At 41.7% G+C, this 19,714-nt stretch overlaps 1 long non-coding RNA gene across 1 annotated transcript in view; it reads left to right on the top strand.

Moving 5' to 3' along the window:
* LOC309659019 overlaps positions 1–17,649 on the top strand; it is a 53,373-nt gene extending 35,724 nt beyond the window's left edge. Inside the window, exon 7 of the long non-coding RNA XR_014262505.1 lies at positions 713–17,649. This is a non-coding gene — a long non-coding RNA (uncharacterized lncRNA). The remainder of the gene's footprint in view (positions 1–712) is intronic.
* Positions 17,650–19,714: the final 2,065 nt, after the last annotated feature.

Below are 19,714 nucleotides of genomic sequence, written 5' to 3'. Positions count from 1 at the left end.
ACCACCAGCTTTGACAGCTGCATTATCAGAGCCTGCTAAGCTGCCTTAGGAGAGCCTGCACTAGAGGAGGGGCGGGGGCTGGGTCCCCTGTTTGTTTGCAGGCCAGAAACCCTGCAGGCCCCTCAGGGGGCTATTCTTCTCATCTGCTTTATGGTGATAGGTAGTGATGACATTGATGATGAAGATGAGAAGGAGGAAGCTGGGATCTGAGTGTCTGACCTAGTGACATGCATGAATTGATTTGGTAATTGAAACCTTTTCACTGGGAACGTCCAACAGTTTCATAGCAATTGACATCCTGGATTGACTGGTAGCAGCTGTTGAAACTGAGTCGAGAAGGATTCTGGAGTTGCATCGAGGGTCACCTGCAGACAATGTGATGACCAATTAGTGACGTCAGATGTAGCCAAAAAAGGGAGTGGGGAGTGGGAGTTTTATATACGCATCACCCGTGCAGCTTCAACTGTGGTTTGTTTGCGTCTCTCCTCATTCACGGGAGTTGAGTCACCTTAGCTGTTTCAGTTTGTACTGGGTTATTTATGAGAGGGCCGGAACTGGCTGGTCACGCTTTACTGCTCTCCTACTGTACCCGGGGTGCTCTGTTGTGTTTGTTGACTGCCTTATCTCTAATACTTCAGAGGGCTGGGAAAGCGACTCTTCTTAGAGTAACATTGCTTCCCAGCCTCCACATTTTTCTCTGCTTCCTGTGCAGGCACAGTCGGTTTTTCAGTGATGGGGCTGATGTCATTGATGGTTTCAAGTGATTTGGCCCAAAGACAACACCTACTCCCTGAACAATACTCATGAAAACTTAACACAGTCACTCAAGTGAGTCACATTTTCCCCGTGGATGTGATTTGCAGATGTCGAGATGGAGCCTCCCCAGGGCTGCCTTCTGAAATGGAACTTCCAGAAAACAGCAGACAGACTGCAGATCAGCCTTCCCAGAAAAAGAAGAGCCTCCTATAGACCAGCAAGGGCTCTGATCACACGATTGAATGCAAGGTTTCCAAAGAAATCGAAATGAGCATGGAAAATTTCTCTTGCGGAAAGATTTGAGCTCACAGTATACCTGATGAAAAGGAATCATTTCCTCCCCCTCAGACTATTCACAAATACTGGCTCATTTGATTCTCATAAAGACCCGTGGTTGTGGGCTGTGGATATGGACCGTGAAGATGTTATCCTACATTTTCTGGCTGAGAGAAGAGAGGAATGTTTTGGTGGCTTGCATCTCAGGGTACGTAGCTAGTGAATGATGGAGGCAAGCTTGGGCCTTCTAGTCACCCCTGGACAGTGCTCTGCCCACCCCATCCGGCCTTTACAAACTGGAGGGAGGCCACCTAAGTAGCAATGCATTTATTTTTCTTTCAGAGAGAAATGTATCTTAAAAAAAATAAGAATGAAGGTCAAAAATTTGTCTCAAATAAACATGAAAAAATTAAGGATTTTAGTTATATTTTATAATAATTCAAAGATTTTTTTAAAGGTGAAAAAACTGAGGGGCAGAGGAAAGTAGAGACAAAAAGAAATGGAAAAAGACACACTCAGAGTGCCACACATGGCCACGACTTATATGGAGTCAGCCCCATTGTGTGGCTTTTTAGGTTATAAAGATGTGGTTAGGTTTCCACAAATACAAGCAGAAATATGGGGAGTTTCTCCTGGGAACTGGTGACATTGAAGAAAAAATTTCTAAAGACCACGGAACCAGAGGCCTCTTAGCTCTGGCCAAAGACAAGGGAGGTAAATTCCTTCAGTGGTGTAATGTTGAACTTCCGGAACTGAGCTATTGCCCTGGCTTCAGCCCTCTCTTTATAGCAATGAGCACATAGAATACAAAGTGTAAGAAAAAGCCTGGCAAGAGAAAACCAAAGGCGCAGCCCTTTAATAACACATGAGAATCACCTGGGGCGCTTGAAACGCACAATGCCTGGCCCCCACCGCACACCAACCCAGTCAGAACCCTGGGGCTGTGCTCAGGCATCAGTACTTAAAGCCCCCTGCCAAGGTTAAGAAGCCCGGTTTAAGAGAGGTGTCCCAGAAAGGCTGACTTAGGAAAGGAAGATGTACCGAAATAGCTGCAATGAGATGGGGGATGGCCACGCAAAACCTTCTCCTGGAAAAGAGATTGAGAACAAAAGCTGGGGGTGATTCAAGAGGTCAGAATGCAGGGCAGGGCCTGTCGTGGTCGAAGACACCGCACTCTCTCTGGTTGAACTGCCATGGGACTTTGCTGGAGAGCTGAATGTAAGAACACTTTCCCCACTTTTACCTTAATTAATCTTTATTGCAAATGAACTATTTTGAGCGCTGGGAGAAGGGTACTATATCCCCCAATTCATGTGGTTCTTTGCCTCGCTCTGCGTTACGGGTGGGGGGAATTAGCTGAGGGAATACATGTACTCTTTTTTGTTTTGTTTAAATTTTTTAAATTATCTTTTTATTGAGATATAATTGACATATAACATTGAGTTAGTTTTAGGTGTACAATATAATGATTTGGTATAGGTATCTATTGTGAACATGCAGTATTTGTCTTTTTCTGTCTGACTTATTTTACTTAGCATAATGCCCTCAGGGTCCATCCCTGTTGTTGCTAATGGTTGCCATTTTTTGTTTAATTAATTAATTAATTAATTAATTTTTGTCTGTGTTGGGTCTTCGTTTCTGTGCGAGGGCTTTCTCTAGTTGCGGCAAGTGGGGGCCACTCTTCATTGCGGTGCGTGTGCCTCTCACTGTCACGGCCTCTCTTGTTGCGGAGCATAGGCTCCAGACGCGCAGGCTCAGTAGTTGTGGCTCACGGGCCTAGTTGCTCCGCGGCATGTGGGATCTTCCCAGACCAGGGCTCGAACCCGTGTCCCCTGCATTGGCAGGCAGATTCTCAACCACTGCGCCACCAGGGAAGCCCGGTTGCCATTTTTAAAAATTGGTTTTTAGTTTTTTTAAATTGAAGTATATTTGATGTATAATATTATATAAGTTACAGGTGTACAATTTAGTGATTCACAAATTTTAAAGCTTATACTCCATTTATAGTTAGTATAAAATATTGGCTATATTCCCTGTGTTGTATGATATATTCTTGTAGCTTATCTTATACCTAATAGTTTGTATCTCTTAATCCCATACCCCTATATTGCCCCACCCCACTTCCTTCTCCCCACTGGTAATCACTAGTTTGCTCTCTATATCTGTGAGTCTGCTTCTTTTTTATTATGTTCACTAGTTTGTTGTATTTTTAGTTTCCACATATAAGTGATATCATGCAGTATTTGTCTTTCTCTGTTTGACTTATTTTACTTAGCATAATGCCCTCCAAGTCCATCCATGTTGCTGCAAATGGCAAGATTTTGTTCTTTATTATGGTTGAGTAATATTCCATTGTGTATATATACCACATCTTCTTTATCCATTCATCTGTCGATGGACACTTAGGTTGCTTCCATATCTTGGCAATTATAAATAATGCGGCTATGGACATTGGGGTGCATGTATCTTTTTGAATTAGTGTTTTTGTTTTTATTGGATATATACCCAGGAGTGGAATTGCTGGTTCACATGGTAGTTCTGTTTTTAGCTTTTTGAGAAACCTCCATACTGTTTTCCACAGAGGCTGCACCAGTTTCTGTTACCACCAACAGGATATGAGGGTTCCCTTTTCTCCACATCCTCGCCAACATTTGTCATTTGTGTTCTTTTTGATGATAGCCATTCTGACAGGTGTGAAGTGATATTTCATTGTGGTTTTGATTTGCATTTCCCTGAGGTTGAGTGATGTTGAGCATCTTTCCATGTGCCTGTTGGCCATCTGCATCGTCTCTTTGGAAAAATGTCTATTCAGTTCTTCTGCCCATTTTAAAATCAGGTTGTTTGATTTTTTTTGATGTTGAGTTGCATGAGCTATTTGTATATGTTGGATGCTAACCCATTATTGGTCATATCATTTGCAAATATTTTCTCCCATTCAGTAGGTTGTCTTTTCAATTTGTTGATGGTTTCCTTTGCTGTGCAAAAGTTTTTAAGTTTAATTAGGTCCCATTTGTTTATTTTTGCTTTTATTTCCTTTGTTTGAGGAGACAGGTTACAAAAAAATACTGCTACAATTTGTGTCAAAGAGTGTTCTGTCTATGTTTTCCTCTCGGAGTTTTATGGTATCCGGTCTTACATTCAGGTCTTTAATCCATTTTGAGTTTATTTTTGTTTATGGTATTAGAGAATGTTGTAATTTCATTATTTTACATGTAGATGTTCAGTTTTCCTAGCACCACTTATTGAAGCGACTGTCTTTTCTCCATTGTATATTCTTGCCTCCTTTGTCATAGATTAATTGACCATAAGTGCATGGGTTTATTTCTGGGCTCTCTATTCTCTTCCATCGATCCATGTGTCTGTTTTTGTGCCAGTACCATACTGTTTTTATTACTGTAGCTTTGTAGTATAGTCTGATGTCAGGTAATGTGATTCCTCCAGCTCTGTGCTTCTTTCTCAAGGTTGTTTTGGCTATTCAGGGTTTTTTGTGTTTCCATACAAATTTTAAAATTATTTTTTCTTGTTCTGTGAAAAATGCCATTGGTATTTTGACAGGGATTGCACTGAATATGTAGATTGCCTTGGGAAGTATAGTCATTTTAACAATGTTAATTCTTCCAATCTAAGAACAGGGTATATCTTTCCATCTGTTTGTGCCATCTTCAAGTTCCTTCATCAGCATCTTATAGTTTTCCAAGTACAGGTCTTCTACCTCCTTAGGTAGGTTTATTCCTAGGTATTTCATCCTTTTTGATGCGATGATAAATGGGGCTGTTTCCTTAATTTCTCTTTCTGACAGTTCACTGTTAATATAAAAATGCAACAGATTTCTGTATATTAATTTTATATCCTGCAACTTTACTGAATTCATTGACGAGCTCTAGTAATTTTTCCGGTGGCATCTTTAGGATTTCCTATGTGTAGTATCGTGTCATGTGCAAACAGTGACAGTTTTACTTCTTCCTTTCCAATTTGTATTCCTTTTATTTCTTTTTCTAATCTGATTACTGTGGCTAGAACTTCTAAAACTGTGTTAAACAAAAGTGGCAAGAGTGGGCATCCTTGTCTTGTTCCTGATCTTAGTAGAAATGCTTTCAGCTTTTCACCATTGAGTATGATGTTAGCTGTGGGTTTGTCATATATGGCCTTCATTATGTTGAGGTAGGTTCCCTTTAAGCCCACTTTCTGGAGAGTTTTTATCATAAATGGATTTTGAATTTTGTCAAAGCCTTTTCTGCATCTATTGAGATGATCATATGGTTTTTATTCTTCAGTTTGTTAATGTGGTATATCACATTAATTAATTTGCAGATACTGAAAAATCCTTGTATCCCTGGGATAAATCCCACTTGATCATGGTGTATGATTCTTTTAATGTATTGTTGGATTTGGTTTGCTAATTATTTGTTGGGGATTTTTGCATCCATGTTTATCAGTGATATTGGCCTGCAATTTTTTTTTTTTTTTTTTTTTTTTTTTGGTGATATCTTTGGTTTTGGTATCAGGGTGATGCTGGCCTCATAGAATAAGTTCAGAAGGGAACACACGTATTCTTATGTAGAATACCTAAGGCTGCTCTCTTCTTAAGAAGGACAATGACCAGTGATGAACAGGACAGCCATACAGAAATCCACATGAATCACCTGTGGAGGTGCCCAGCCAGGACAGCAGAAAATTAGCAACAGTGTCTCAGTGAGGAGCTCTGAGACAACAGGGGATACGTTTCCAAATTCCTTCTAAGATGGAATCAGGATGAGGAATTTCCCCTTTTGTAAGTGGCCTGAATGAAGCTATGAGATATCATTTTAGATCAACATCAGTATCACAGCACCTGATGTTGCTGCCCCTCCCCAGGAATCCTGAGCAGCACTAGCCTCCCTTCTCTCTGTTAGAGAAGAAGCTCCCTGGGGGCTACTCCGTGCTCAGCTTTGCATCCTGTATAATGTGCAGCTTATCTCTTACCTGGCATGTAGTAGAAACAGAGTGAATGTTGGTAGAATGAACCATTAGAATGCAGCTGGTGCTGTGAGGGGCCTCCCCCAGGAAAGCAGGTCCCACCTCCTGTTGCTGCTGTTGCAGAAATGCCCTCTGTGAACACAGGCTCGAGGTGGGCATTTCCACTCTCCCTCCAAGCTCATTCAAAATAAGGGCTGGGAAGAAGAGAATTGACTAGAGATGGTCTTGAGGTGACATTTATGATCGTGATACTTGGAGACTCGGACGCAGGAGGGCTGAGGGCCAAAGGGGGTCAAATGGCCTGATCTTACCCCTCAGGGCAGGGCCAACATTTGGGGGAGGCACTTGAGGGACCAGAGCCACAGGTGTCACTGCTTCCCAGAAACCACAGCTTGTGATCAAGTGAGATTTTATGATGCCAGTCTCCTTCTGGGAGGCCCGGACCACCCTGACACTGGGTGTCCAAGTGGGCTCAAGGGCTGGATTTTTCTACTGGTGAGAAAGCTCTTGTTTCCTCCTTGGCAGTAGGAGCCCCTCTGGAGCCTTGTAAAACTTTCCACCTTCTGAACAAAGCATCCTACCCATACCCTTAAGAAACAATTATAAAAATGGAAGCTTACATCTCCATTGCTCAGTCTCGCTTTAGTTTTGCCCGTAGAACATAAAATTTTCCAGTCTGCGTCTCCCGTGCTCTGATGTTCTGGATGAATCACATTCTGAGGTAGAGCTTGGAGCCCGGCTCGTCTGAACTGTCAGCGAGAGGACGCAGACATGTTGGTCAGAGCAATTACAGAGAGAGGTCAGGGCCTTAGAGGTTTTGGCTGCTGTGCTGGCGATTAGGTTAGAATCAGTTGGACAAATGGATTCATGTTGGCTGAATGGGCTCACTCAGGGGAAATAAAAGACTACTTTAATCAAGGCTAAGTCGTATCTCCCAGCCAGGCAGCTGTAGTCAGGGCCTAAGAATGTCTGTTCTGGGACACTAAGGCCCGGCCTGCTTCTGTTAGCTGGGACGCTGCACCTGCACTGGCCAGGAATGTGGTCAGAGATGGAGGCCTAGGAGGAGAAAAATCTAGGTCAATCTCTGTTGCCTCTGAAGATTCCAGTTTTATGATTTGAAATATACTTCTCATTTGGTCCAGATAACTTCCAGACCCCGAGTTTATGAATGTAGGCACCTTCCAGCAAGTCAAGTGGCTGCAAAGAAATATACGGTTAGTCCAGGAGTTGGGATGTATTTGGATTGACCTCCATGATCTCCCAGGCTGGCTGATTGGCCCTGCCTTTTGTTAGTACTGAGCAAAGAAACCTTCAAAGTGAGGGCAAGGGCTACAGCATGTCGACTGTCCTGCCACCTCCTCCTCCTCCTGTGCCTTCTGGAAAAGAGGACTTGGCCTGAAGTTTCCTGAGTGTTTCTTTGATGGAAACACTTGGACTTTTGAGAATCGGTAATATTTATTCCTTCTGGCTGGGGCAGTCAGGGAGGACAAACTGATCTCTGTGTTTAAGAAGAGGTAGCATTTAGGCCAAAGTTTCTCAAATCTGACTGCACCTTAGACTTGCTGGGAGGTGGGGAGAGGGTGGGCGAGGCAGGGGTTAACAATATTCACATGCCTGGGCTCTACCCAGGTATCTCTCATTTAATTGTTTAGCATGAGGCACGGCATCAACAGTGCTCATAAAGCTTCTCAGGTGACACTAATGTGCGGCCAGGGTTGAGAACCCCTGGATTCAGGTTCTCAGCTGAAGTGAAATCTGTAGGTGTGGGGATGTAGCCTGTCTCTAATTAGATGATAGACACCCAGGGAGCGAGGACAGTGCCTCCCTGTTTTGGCATCTCCTCCCTCAGTTTAACAGAGTGCAGTACACAGTGGGTTCTCAGTAAGCCTTTAAATATGAATTCTTGGGTGCATAGAGAAACAGTAACATTCGCTTAGAAATCTCATCCACTTGAGGCAGTGACTATTATTGTAAACATACTGCAATGCAGAGGTCCTTGTAGGGAAGTCTGGGCCAGCTGGACCCATCACCACAATTACACTCAGCACCATTCTAACCACTTAAGAAATGTCTGGATGGAAAAACTTCCCAGACAATGGAAAGTAGAAGGTGTCTAGGGTGTTTCTTTCTTCCTTTTTTTTTTTTGGTGGGAGGTGTCAAGCCTCTGATAATGAAAACAGAGAGGACAGATCTTAGATTATTTGCTTCTGTAACTTGCTGGGGAGGATTATCTCATTATCTAGTTTTCCTTTGACAAGTTAGACAATAGTGTCACTTGTCTAAATATCTCTGGAAGGATCCTTGGCAACTATGCCCCATACACCATTATGAGCCAGTGTATCAGCTGTGGGTCTGGGCACTTCATTCTGATAAAGAAGGAAACTAAGAAAATCACAAGAAAAAAGAGAGGTGAGCAAGAAGACGAGGTCAAGAGAGGGTGACACTGGAGTTTAGAATGAAAGTGTCTTTGCTGCAGATGTCTTTGCTACATAACACTGTCCTCTATGGATTGTATTTTTTAAATCGACCTGAAAGCATAAAGGAACATTTCAGATTTTAAAAAGTAGCAAATACAACAAGGAGGGATTTTGAATCAATAATTAAGAGACTAGATGGAGCTTCACAATTAAGTGCTTAGACTACTGTGAACAGTAGATTTCTTGCCTTCCTTTCCCTTCCCTTTGTACCGTTCTCTCCTTTCCTCCCTCCCTTCTTTCCCGTAAACACTGACCAAACTAAGAAGAAAAGCTCACAGCCTCCACATCCCCTCAAAGAGGTCCTGCATTAATAGGGAAGACAGGAAAAGGCAGCAATAGCAGCTCTGATGAAGGGCGGAACGTGAGACTTGCCTGCAGGAAAGAATTGGGAAGGGAGGGGCTGTGTTCCCAAAAGGGAGAAGGTTCGCAAGTGAACCCAGCGCTGGTTCCCCGAGTCTGGAAGGACATCTAAGGCCATCCTGTCCAGATCCCTCATGAGAGCCGTAACTAACCAGTGGTTGTCTGACCTTTCTTAAATATCTGCAGTCAGCTCTGGCATCCTTGAGACAAGCAACAGACAAAGTCTGTGTCAGTATTACAAGAGGATTATAAGAGAAAACAGGCAACCTGGCTGAAGCAAAAAAGGTAATTTAATAGCTCATATAACTGAAATGTCCAGGGCTTAGGTCTGGCTTCAATCAAGGCGGGGTGTAGGGGTTCAGATGGCACCATTGGGAGTCTTCTGCCCTCTCCCTCTCTCAGCCCTGCTTCCGTCAGGCTTGGCTTCATCCTCAGGCAGGCACGGTGACCCCCGCAACTCAAAGCTCCTACCAGCCTGGAACTCAGGAAGGAGAGAGCATCTTTTTCCTGCTAGTCTTGGGCACTCTCTTTAGCCCAGCTTGAGTCAGGGCTGATTCCCAAACTAAGAGGGGAGGAATAATGAAGGATAACTTCTGGGTTTCAGACTAGGGGAAACTGGAAAAGTTTAATACCTTGACCAAAATTAAGATAATCGCAGGGAACTATATCCAGTCTTCTGGGATAAACCATACTGGAAAAGAATATTTTTTTTAAATGTCTAGATGTGTAAAGCAGAGTCGCTTTGCTGTACAGCAGAGATTGGCACAGCATTGTAAATCCATTATACTTCAATTAAAAAAAAGAAAAAAAAGATAATCAGAAAGAGCACTGGTTTTGGAAAAAGAGAAATTGGAAAGGAAGAATTGGGTTTCAGGCAATTCAGAGGGATTGGTGGGATGCTAATGAATGGCAGATGGTTAGAACAGTGAGGCTGGGGGTTCTGTGGAGAAGTTGGAATTGGAGATGAGAATTTGGGTCATCCTATAGATAGGGAAACCGGAGCTACAGAATTGGTGTGTTCAACAGGGAGAGTGTGTGTGAAAGCTGGGGAGGGCTCTGTCCAGGTGGCTTGTGAGCTGTAAACCTTCTGCAAATGAAAATTTCTGTTAGCATCAGGATTACATGTGTGAGATAGGAGGAAAACGAGAAACCAGTGAAGGAAAAAGAGAATGTAGTGGGAGGCCTCATATACTACAGATCATAATAAGCATAATTAGTCAGGATTTTTAAAAATTGATGTATAGTTGATTTACAATGTTGTGTTAGTTTCAGGTGTACAGCAAAGTGATTCACTTATATATATGTATATACATATATTCTTTTTCAGATTCTTTTTCCTTATAGATTATTACAAAATATTGAGTTTCCTGTGCTATACAGTAGGTCCTTGTTGGTTATCTCTTTTATATATAGTAGTGTATAGGATTTTTTTTTTTTACAAGTGATAGGAAACTCAATTCAAATTGGTTTAATAATAATAAAAGAGTATATTGACTCATGTAACAGGTAAGCCCAGGGTAGTCCAGGCTCAGATGTATTCAGGGGCTCAGTGATTTGGGGACTTGTTTTTACTCTTTTCACCTTATTCTTCCCTGTGTTGGCCCAGGAACCTTGTCCTTATGATGACAAAACAGCTGCCAGGAGCTCCATTCTATCTTCTCCATCAGGAAGAGCAGTTCTCCTCCAGACAGTTTCAGTGAAGTTCTCTGAATGAGTCTGACTCTGGTGTAGCCCATTATATGCCCACTTCTAAGCCAATGGGTTGTCATGCTCTGTTGTTTAGAATTAAGTCAACATCCATCTCGAGTTACGAATGGAGGCATCCAAACCACATGGACTGAGAATGAGGGAGGGACAGTTGACTAGAGGAGGATTGGGGCGTTGTTCCCGGAGGGAGATAGAATGGATACAGCCAAAACAATGACACTCCACTACACAAACCAAGGGAAGAATGTCAAAGCGGGTGGTAGTCACCAGGGTCAGAAGACCCAGAGGTCAAAGAAGGTGGGAAGGGAATGGACACAGTGTACTTTAGACACGTGGCTGAGTCATTAGTTTCTTTAAAAGATCAGAAACATGGGAGGAGAACAGATTTTAGGGGGTGCAGGGGTGAGTGGGAGTGGAAATACCGAAGAGGCAGGGATTTGATATTTTAAAGAACTTGATCTGTGAAAGGAAGCAGAGAGGCTAGCTCTAACCCATCCCCACAGTTACTGAGAGAGGCGCTGTGCTAGGCACTAGGAGGGCTGAAATGAGTCATTCTCAGCCTATGCCCTCAAGAAGCTGACAGCTTGGAAAGGAAGAGAGAATTGTGAATGAATGGAGTATGCAGAGAAGGAATACTTAATGACTCCAACGTTGAAGAGAGGGAAGGGGCACCAGTGAGAGCCTGATATTAGCTCAGAGTTATCTTTCAAGAGAGAAGGATGAAATCTCTCCAAGGGTATCAGGGAGCTCTTCATGTGAGATGGTACCCGAGCTGGGTTTTGTAGGATGAATGGGAGTTTGCTTCAGGAAGCGAAATGGGGAAAGGAGTACTAAGCAAAGGCAAAGATTCCTTAAGAGGCTCGCGGGTGCATAGTGAGAAGTGCAGGGGTGGGGAAGGGCAAATGGAGAAGGGCCTGTGTGGTGTGTGAGGTGTGGGGGGTTTGTCCAGCGGCGGTGGGCGGGGAGAGTGAAAGTTTGCAGTCAGGGCAAAGTATGTTTGATTAGCATGTTACAAGAATCTCTCTGGAATCAGTCTGGGGAGTGAGCTTTGTGGAGACGGGCCAGTTCAGTGGATGTGTTGTTGTCATGGGGAAGGAGTGACAGAGGTCAGCACAAGGACAGGGAAGAGGGGATGAAGTGGAAGGATCATGAGAAGCAGGGAGAACTCATAGAACTGGTGATGATTGGATGAGAGCGCGAGTAACAGGGAAGCTCTGAGCACAGGCGATGGGGCTGTGGAGGGAGGAAAGGAGCCCCGGAGAGGGAGAACCAAAGGTGCAGGTGGGGAACAGATAATGGAGTAGAGGGGTCCCCAGAGAGCCAAGGGAAGGTGGGCAGGCTCCAGACACCTGCGGAGGCCAAGACAGGCTGAGCACCCAGTGGGGAGGAAGGATGGAGAATGTGGATAAGAACTCGGAGTGTTAATGAGGAGGGCAGAACTGTTGGAGAGCTTTAATTTTCTCAGTTAAGAAAGAGGTGAATCACCTGTTGGGAGGGAGTGGGTTTCAGATTTTCCCTCTGGGGAAAAATGGGGAGAGTAAGAGCACCGATCAATCACTGAGTCATGCCAACTCCACCCCCAACTGGGCCCTCCTCTCCCTCGCCTGCCATTTGCCTCATCTGGGTCCTTATTAACTACGCCAGCGGCATGCCGGGTGGCAGTGGGAGTGCTTGTCAGACCTTGATCACTCCAGGAGCTGCTTCAAAGCCTCACCCACCCCAGCCTCGGATTCAGGAGCTCTGGAGTGAGACCCGGGCACGTGTGTTTTCAGAACACTTCATATCGGAGACTCTGAAATGCATCATAACCTCCCACCCTCTCCAACACACAGTTGAGAATGACTGAGGTGACAGGCTGGAGTCCTGGAATCTGCCACGGGTGGGAGAGGATGGGGGGGAAGCATTTGCAGAAACCGGTGGGCGTCAAGTGACTCAGGACAGGAGGACAAGGAGCGCAGGTGGCTGGGCCGGCAGATCCGGGAGAGCACGGGGTCTCCTGTTGTTACATTCAGGGAATACGCCTCTCCCAACCACACCAGTGCCAGTGACCACACAAGAGACTCAGAAGATCTGTGAAAACTGAGCTCAACCGAGGATAACCAGATTTTTTTGAAATATCATGGTCATCGTTCTAAAGGCAAGGAATGAAAATGGGGAGAAAAAATACTTCATAATGGAAAGGCCCCGGGCATCTTCAAAAGTTGCAGCGGTGTGTATGCAGCACTGCCCTCTGCTGGTTACAGTCGGACCTGCAGCTGTAAGGCAACTGCATCCTTGGCTTCTTGACCGCACCCTGGAGAGGGCAGGTCCGGGAGGCTTCTAAGAAGTTGTTGGTCAAGTCACAAACTATCATTAAATCAATACACATGACCCTTCAGGTATAAGCTGAGCCTTAAGCTTTAGTCTTGGAGATTTGCCAGTTAACTGTGTTCAAATAAAGATTAAAAACTGTCCAGGAAAAATGCTAAGGCCCTGAAAAAATTTCTTTGGAAAATATTTGTTATGCGTGTAATGGCCACAGTCACCTGGAGACAAGCTACAGTTAGAATTTTTTTTCTGGAATGAATGAACTTTCAAAAAAGGCTTGGTAATTCTACGCTGTTTAATAATAATAGTGGCCAACATTTATTGAACATTTATCATTATTGTCACCTTGTATGCATGACATCAGTTAACGTTCACAACAACCCAGAGTTCACATTAAGAACTATTACCATCCATATTTTATTGGTGAGGTAACTGAGGTATAAAGAGTATAGGTAGCAGGTGACCATGGCCATGGTCACAAAAGCTTGACAGAGCAAGGAATTAAACCTAGAAGCATTATGTACCCTCCTTGTTAAGGTTATGCCAACTGCTTTATCACATATTCCAAAAATGTATGCTTGCTCAAACATCCATCATAGATCTTTATTTCATTCTCATGTAATGGCCCCAGGCAGGTGTTTCTTGCGACTGGATGCCTTTCTTCTTCCATGTGCTGATTCAGGACTCGGGTTCTTTCTGCCTTGTGGCTGCCTTTTAGCTGGGTCTGATCGTTTTCCTACACGTCTAGCTAGCTACAAGGAGAGAAAAAAGCAACAAGAAAGCACTTCTGCTTCGTAAAGCTGTGGCTCACATTCCAGGGGCAAGAACTAGACCCTTAGTCTCACATGGATGCCAAGGGCACTGGGAAATGCAGTTTCTGGCCGGTCAGCCACTTTCTAGCACCAACTCTGCACCCTGGGAGGGGGAGCAGGGATTTGAGTAGTCAGCTGGCCATCTCTGCCCTCCCTCTAGTAAGTACGACAGGATGATTCACTGACTCAGGTCACACCATTTCTAGGAGGATGAGAGAAACTGATCACTACCCCAGGTGAGCATCACCTCCAGATCCTGAGACTGGTGTCTTTAGCAGTAAATCATTTGAGAGGCGCTTTTCCTGCTGACAAAGCACTTTCACACCAATTATCTTATTTCATCCTCACAGCTCTTGTGAGGTGGGTTAATTACCTCTAGTTCCCAGATAAGGAAACCAAGGCTAGGCAGTCAGGTGGCATGCCCAAATTCCCACAGTTGAGACTCAGGGTCTTCTCATTGCCACGTCCTGGAAATAGTGGTGTCTGCTAAGCTTAGGTGGAGCTTGACCAAAATATTTTATGTTGAGGGGAGAGGAGTGGGGTGTTCTCCATGGCCTGAATCGACATCGCTCATGAAACCCGAAGGCTGTGACTCTGTCCAATCTCTGCCTGGGATTCTGAAGTTGAAAAGAGTTGGTGGTGGCAGACAAGGGAGGCCGACAAATGGAGGCATGGCAAATAGAGGCTACTGGAGGGACAGCAGGTTCTGAATCTTATTTTCTACCTTTACCAAATGTCACAGAACAAACAAAACCACGGCTTACATTTCACAATTTAACAATTTACATTGCAGATTTCATTTGCTATTGACAACTCTACGGTGTTCTTGATTATTACGGATTTTTCCTTGTAGTTTAGGAGGGGTCTTCACTTTTCTTCCATCCACCCCACTCCCTCCTTCGAGTCTTATCAGAGTCTCTGAGAACAATCTAGTCATAAGGAGGGGCTCTCATTATTTTAACTCTCACCAAGCTATCCTTCTGTACTAGTTTAAACATTTAAAGTTTTAGTTTACATTCTTACTGTGAAATTTTTAAGTATACAAAACAGAAAAGTAATATGTAAACATACAGATGCTCTGCTGATTAAAAATATTAGCATTTTCCAAATATCTTTCTGTTACTGATTTCTAGATTAATTCTATTATGTTCAGAGAATAGAGCTTGCTTTCAATTATTTTACATTTGCTAAGTTTTCTTTATGGCACAGAATATGATCTATTGTGGTGAATGTTCCACGTGCACTTGAAAAGAATGTGTATTCTGCTGCTGTTGGGTAAAGTGTGCCATATAAATATCATTCAGGTCAAGATTGTTGATCTTGTTGTTCATGTCTTCTATATGCTTGCTGATCTTCTGTCTACTCGTTCTATTGATTACTGAGAGAAGAGTGTTGAAATCTCCAACTATAATTGTGGATCTGTCTATCTTTTCAGTTCTTTAAGTTTGTGCTTCACATATTTTGAAATTCTGTTGTTAGGGGCATACACATTTAAAATTGCTATGTCTTCTTGGAGAATTGAGCTCTTTATTTTTATGAAATGCCCCTCTTTATCTACGAAATAGCCCTTGCTCTGAAATCTGCTTTGTCTGATAATAGTATAGCCAATCCAGCATGGTATATTTTTCTCCATCTTTTTACTTGTGACCTATCTCTTTTTTTATGTTTGAAGTGGATTTCTTATGTCTTGTTTTCCACTCTAATTTTTGTTCCTCTGTTTTCTATTTCACACCTTCTTTTAGATTATTTAGACATTTAATATTATTGATTAATTTCTATTTGAATTATAAGTATTCCATTTCAATTTTTCTGTTTTTTTGTGGGGGTTTTTTTGTTTGTTTGTTTTAGTTTTAGTGGTGCTTTAGGATATACTATATATATAAATTTTGTCTACTTAGAGGTAATATTTTACTGCTTCAAGTAACATGTAGAAGACTTAAAATCCTATTGGTCTTTACTTTCCCCTCTCTATGTTATAACTGTCAAATGTACTACACCTACATACATGGAAATGTGAACCATACAATCTTATGATTTTTGTTTTCAATAGTCATACATATCTTAAGGGGGAGAGAAATAGTTTTTATTAGTACAGATATTTACCATATCTGATGCTCTTCCTCATTCCCGAAGTTCCAAGTTTTCTTCTGCTAACATCTTCCTTCTGCCTGAAGAACTTCCTTTAGCATTTCTTTTAGAACTCTTTTGATTTTCCTTAATGACTGGAGACTCCATGGGGACCATGACTACAGCCCACCCTTGGGTCAAAAGCACAAGCAAAACAAGGGGGCGGGGGGACCCTGGAAACTCACCCCCATGTAGGTTGCTTCTTCATATTTGGACTCCTCAATCTGCCTGTTTTTCCTTACTTTTCAGAGTTCTCAGGTAGTTCCCTTAGTATTTTGTCCAGTATTTTAGTTTATATCAGTGTAACAGCCTGTCAGTGTAATCGTCTCACTCCATCTTGGCCCATGTCTGTTTTCTCCCGTGTTTGGTTGGATTTTCTCTTCATTTTCTAGCTTCTTAAGATGAAAGCTTAGATAATTGATTTGAGGCTTTTTTCTTTTCTAGTATAATCATTTAAAGCTATAAATTTCTCTCTAAGTACTGCTTTAGTTGCATCCCACAAATTTTAATATGATGTATCTCCATAATATTTCAGTTCAAAATATTTTCTAATTTTCTGTGTGATTTCCTTTTTGACCCATGGGATAGTTAGAAGTGCATTGTTTAATTTCTAAATATTTAGAGGCTCTGCCTATATATATATATATATCTATATATAATTTTTTTTTAAAGTAAGAACGGCAACAATTTTATAAATTTATTTATTTATTTATTTTATTTTTGGCTGTGTTGGGTCTTCGTTCCTCTGCGAGGGCTGTCTCTAGTTGCAGTGAGTGGGGGCCACTCTTCATCGCGGTGCGCGGGCCTCTCACCATTGCGGCCTCTCTTGTTGCAGAGCACTGGCTCCAGATGCGCAGGCTCAGTAGTTGTGGCTCACGGGCCTAGTTGCTCCACGGCATGTGGGATCTTCCCAGACCAGGGCTCAAACCCGTGTCCCCTGCATTGGCAGGCAGATTCTCAACCACTGCGTCACCAGGGAAGCCCCTGCCTATATATTTTTTGTTAGTGATTTCTAGCTTAATTCTTATGTCATCACAGAACACATTAAGTATAATTTCAATCCTGTTAAATGCCTTGAGGCGTGTTTCATGGCCTAGAGCCATTATCTATAAATTGATTATGTATGCTTGAAAAGATGTTATTCTATTAAAAATTAAGTGTGTTGAAATTCTATAACTTGTACTTAAGCAATTCAGCTATGAGGGTTTACAGCAGAGAGATAAATACTGCCATCCAAATTATGAATTACAGTTTAGCAATAATCTCAACAATCAGCAAGCACTGTAGTTATCATCTGACTTGTTTGGGAATCTTCTAGTCTCATTTCCTTCATGGTTCACAGAGTCATCACGGGCATAGAAAAAGATTCAACTTTAATGAATCTGTGATTCGACTGCACATGTCAACTTAAAAAATCACACAGCAGCTATTCCCAATGTGTTTTAAGTTAACTGTACAACCATTGTATCTATAAATAACTTTACTTAGCACCTTTTTGTCACTTAGAATAGTATGCAATACTACTTCAGTGAGCCATTTTGGAAGTAATACCAAGTTCTAGTGTTTGCTTCTTAGTATTGAACTGAATTTACTGTTCCGTCCTAGACATTTTGCATGAAAGTAGTCGAATCCATTCTTGTGTCTTTTTGTTAACATGCTCTGTACCACTGGTGAGTGCTCCTTAGTTTCCTTACCTGCTGCTACAGAAGGTTACTTTACATCCTAATGGCTATCGCCAAGACCACACACACAAAAGCACATTTGTATGCAACACTAACCCTTTGACTGCTAATGTATGTTTCTGCTTGCTGTGCCTTGTTATGGCTGCTTTTTTTTGTGCAAAATAAAGTATGTTTGGTGTTCTCCTTGTATACCTGCTGTTTTATACACTTGCAACAATTTCTCTTGTAAATGGAATAGTTTGGGGTTTTTAAATAAGCATTACCTGACTACTACAGTTAATGCAGAATTACTGAACAGTCTAATATTGACTTATTCTGAGTAACTCTAAATTTAATTCTATACATCTTTCCAATCATAATCACATATACTGTGGAACAGTATCTATAGTTACTGCAAATTTCTGTTTCGTTTAGATTATAACAGAAAATGAACGAGAAATACTGACTAAACCTATTGATTTCTCTGCTTAAAAGTGAAAGATTGAAACTATCAATGACATGTTATAATAAATGAATATCCATAGCCTCCCACTGCATCAGGAACAAGTTAAATGAAGTCTTGTGAACTAATAATACATCAGCCCCATTTATTGGTATGGGGACCATTTTAATTAATAATAAATGCCCAAAACGTAGAACTTTAACCAAAGACTTGTCCACTTTAAAGCAAAATGTGGATTGAAGGGACTTATAATTCCTGCTTTTTCTAATAGAAGTCCCTTAAGGACATACACCAAAGAGTTTGAGAACTTCATCCAAACCTACTTTAAAGCATTATGTACAATTAAGTTGTTATGACATAATTACATTGTATAATTGTTGGGCCCATTTTCTTGAGCTTATAATGTACCTGGAAAATAAACCTCCTGGGGAAAAAAAAAGTTCACACTGATTATTGAAGAAAGACTCTATATGCAAGCAAGATCTCGTTTTAAAGAGGTGACTTGAAACTCCGAGAAAGCACTTGATGTTTTATATGCTTGTAGCAAATTGATGTTTTAATTGTAGTTTTATAGAAAGTATTAATGCTTTTATGTATTTCAGAAATTTCATATGTTGAATGGAAATTGTTTTAAACGTATAAATATTTGAGTTTATGTAAGCATGAATATACTGTGCTAAAAGTCACTTATGTTTCAGTTTGTGTGTAATATTAATACGCAACTTTTGGTTTAAAATTTTTTCTTAAAAAATTAGTGGCTTACATTTTAAAAAAGAAAAATCACCAGCATGAAATATCAAAAAAGAAAAAAGAAAAGATGTTATTCTGCTATTTTGGGGTGTGATGGTCTGTATAGTTGACCTTTGAACAACACGGAGGTTAGGGACACCAACACTCGTGCAGTCAGAAATCTGCGGATAACTTTACAGTTGGCCCTCCTTATCCCCCATTCCACATCTGAGGATTCCACTAACTGTGGACTGTGTAGGACTGTAGTAGGTTTTTTCTTCTTTTTAATACAATTTTTAAAGGTTGCCTTCCATTTACAGTTATTACAAAATATTGGTTCTCTTCCCCATGTTGTACAATATACCCTTGAACCTATCTTACACCCAATAGTTTGTACCTCCCAGTCCCCCACCCCTATATCACCCCTCACCCCACTCCTCACTAGTAACCACTAGTTTGTTCTCTGCATCCACGAGTCTGCTTCTTTTATGTTATAGTCACTAGTTTGTTGTATTTTTTTTTTAGATTCCACATGTAAGTGATATCATACAGTATTTATCTTTCTCTGTCTGACTTGCTTCACTTAGCCTAATGCCCTCCAAGTCCATCCATGTTGCTGCAAATGGCAAAATTTTGTTCTTTTTTATGGCTGAGTAGTATTCCATTGTATGTGTATGTGTACATTGTATGTATGTGTGTGTGTATCTCACAGCTTCTTATCCATTCATCTGTTGATGGACTCTTAGGTTGTTTCCATGTCTTCGCAATTGTAAATAATGCTGCTATGAACATTGGGATGCATGTATCTTTTCAAATTAGTGCTTTTGTTTCATTCAGGTATATACCCAGGAGTGTAATTGCTGGGTCATATGGTAGTTCTATTTTTAGTTTTTTGAGAGACCTCCATACCATTTTCCACAGTGGCTGCACTAATTTTGTAGTAGATATTTACTGAAAAAAAAATCCATGTATAAGTGGACCCATGCAGTTCAAACCCACGATGTTTAAGGGTCAACTGTAAATGTTAATTAGGCCAAGTGTGGTTCTGATCTATATCTCTACTGATTTTCTATTTACTTGTTC

This window comes from Balaenoptera physalus (assembly GCF_965194825.1).
Source record: "Balaenoptera physalus genome assembly, chromosome: 3".
Classification (NCBI taxonomy): domain Eukaryota; kingdom Metazoa; phylum Chordata; class Mammalia; order Artiodactyla; family Balaenopteridae; genus Balaenoptera; species Balaenoptera physalus.
This window is presented reverse-complemented; position numbering and strand designations above follow the sequence as displayed.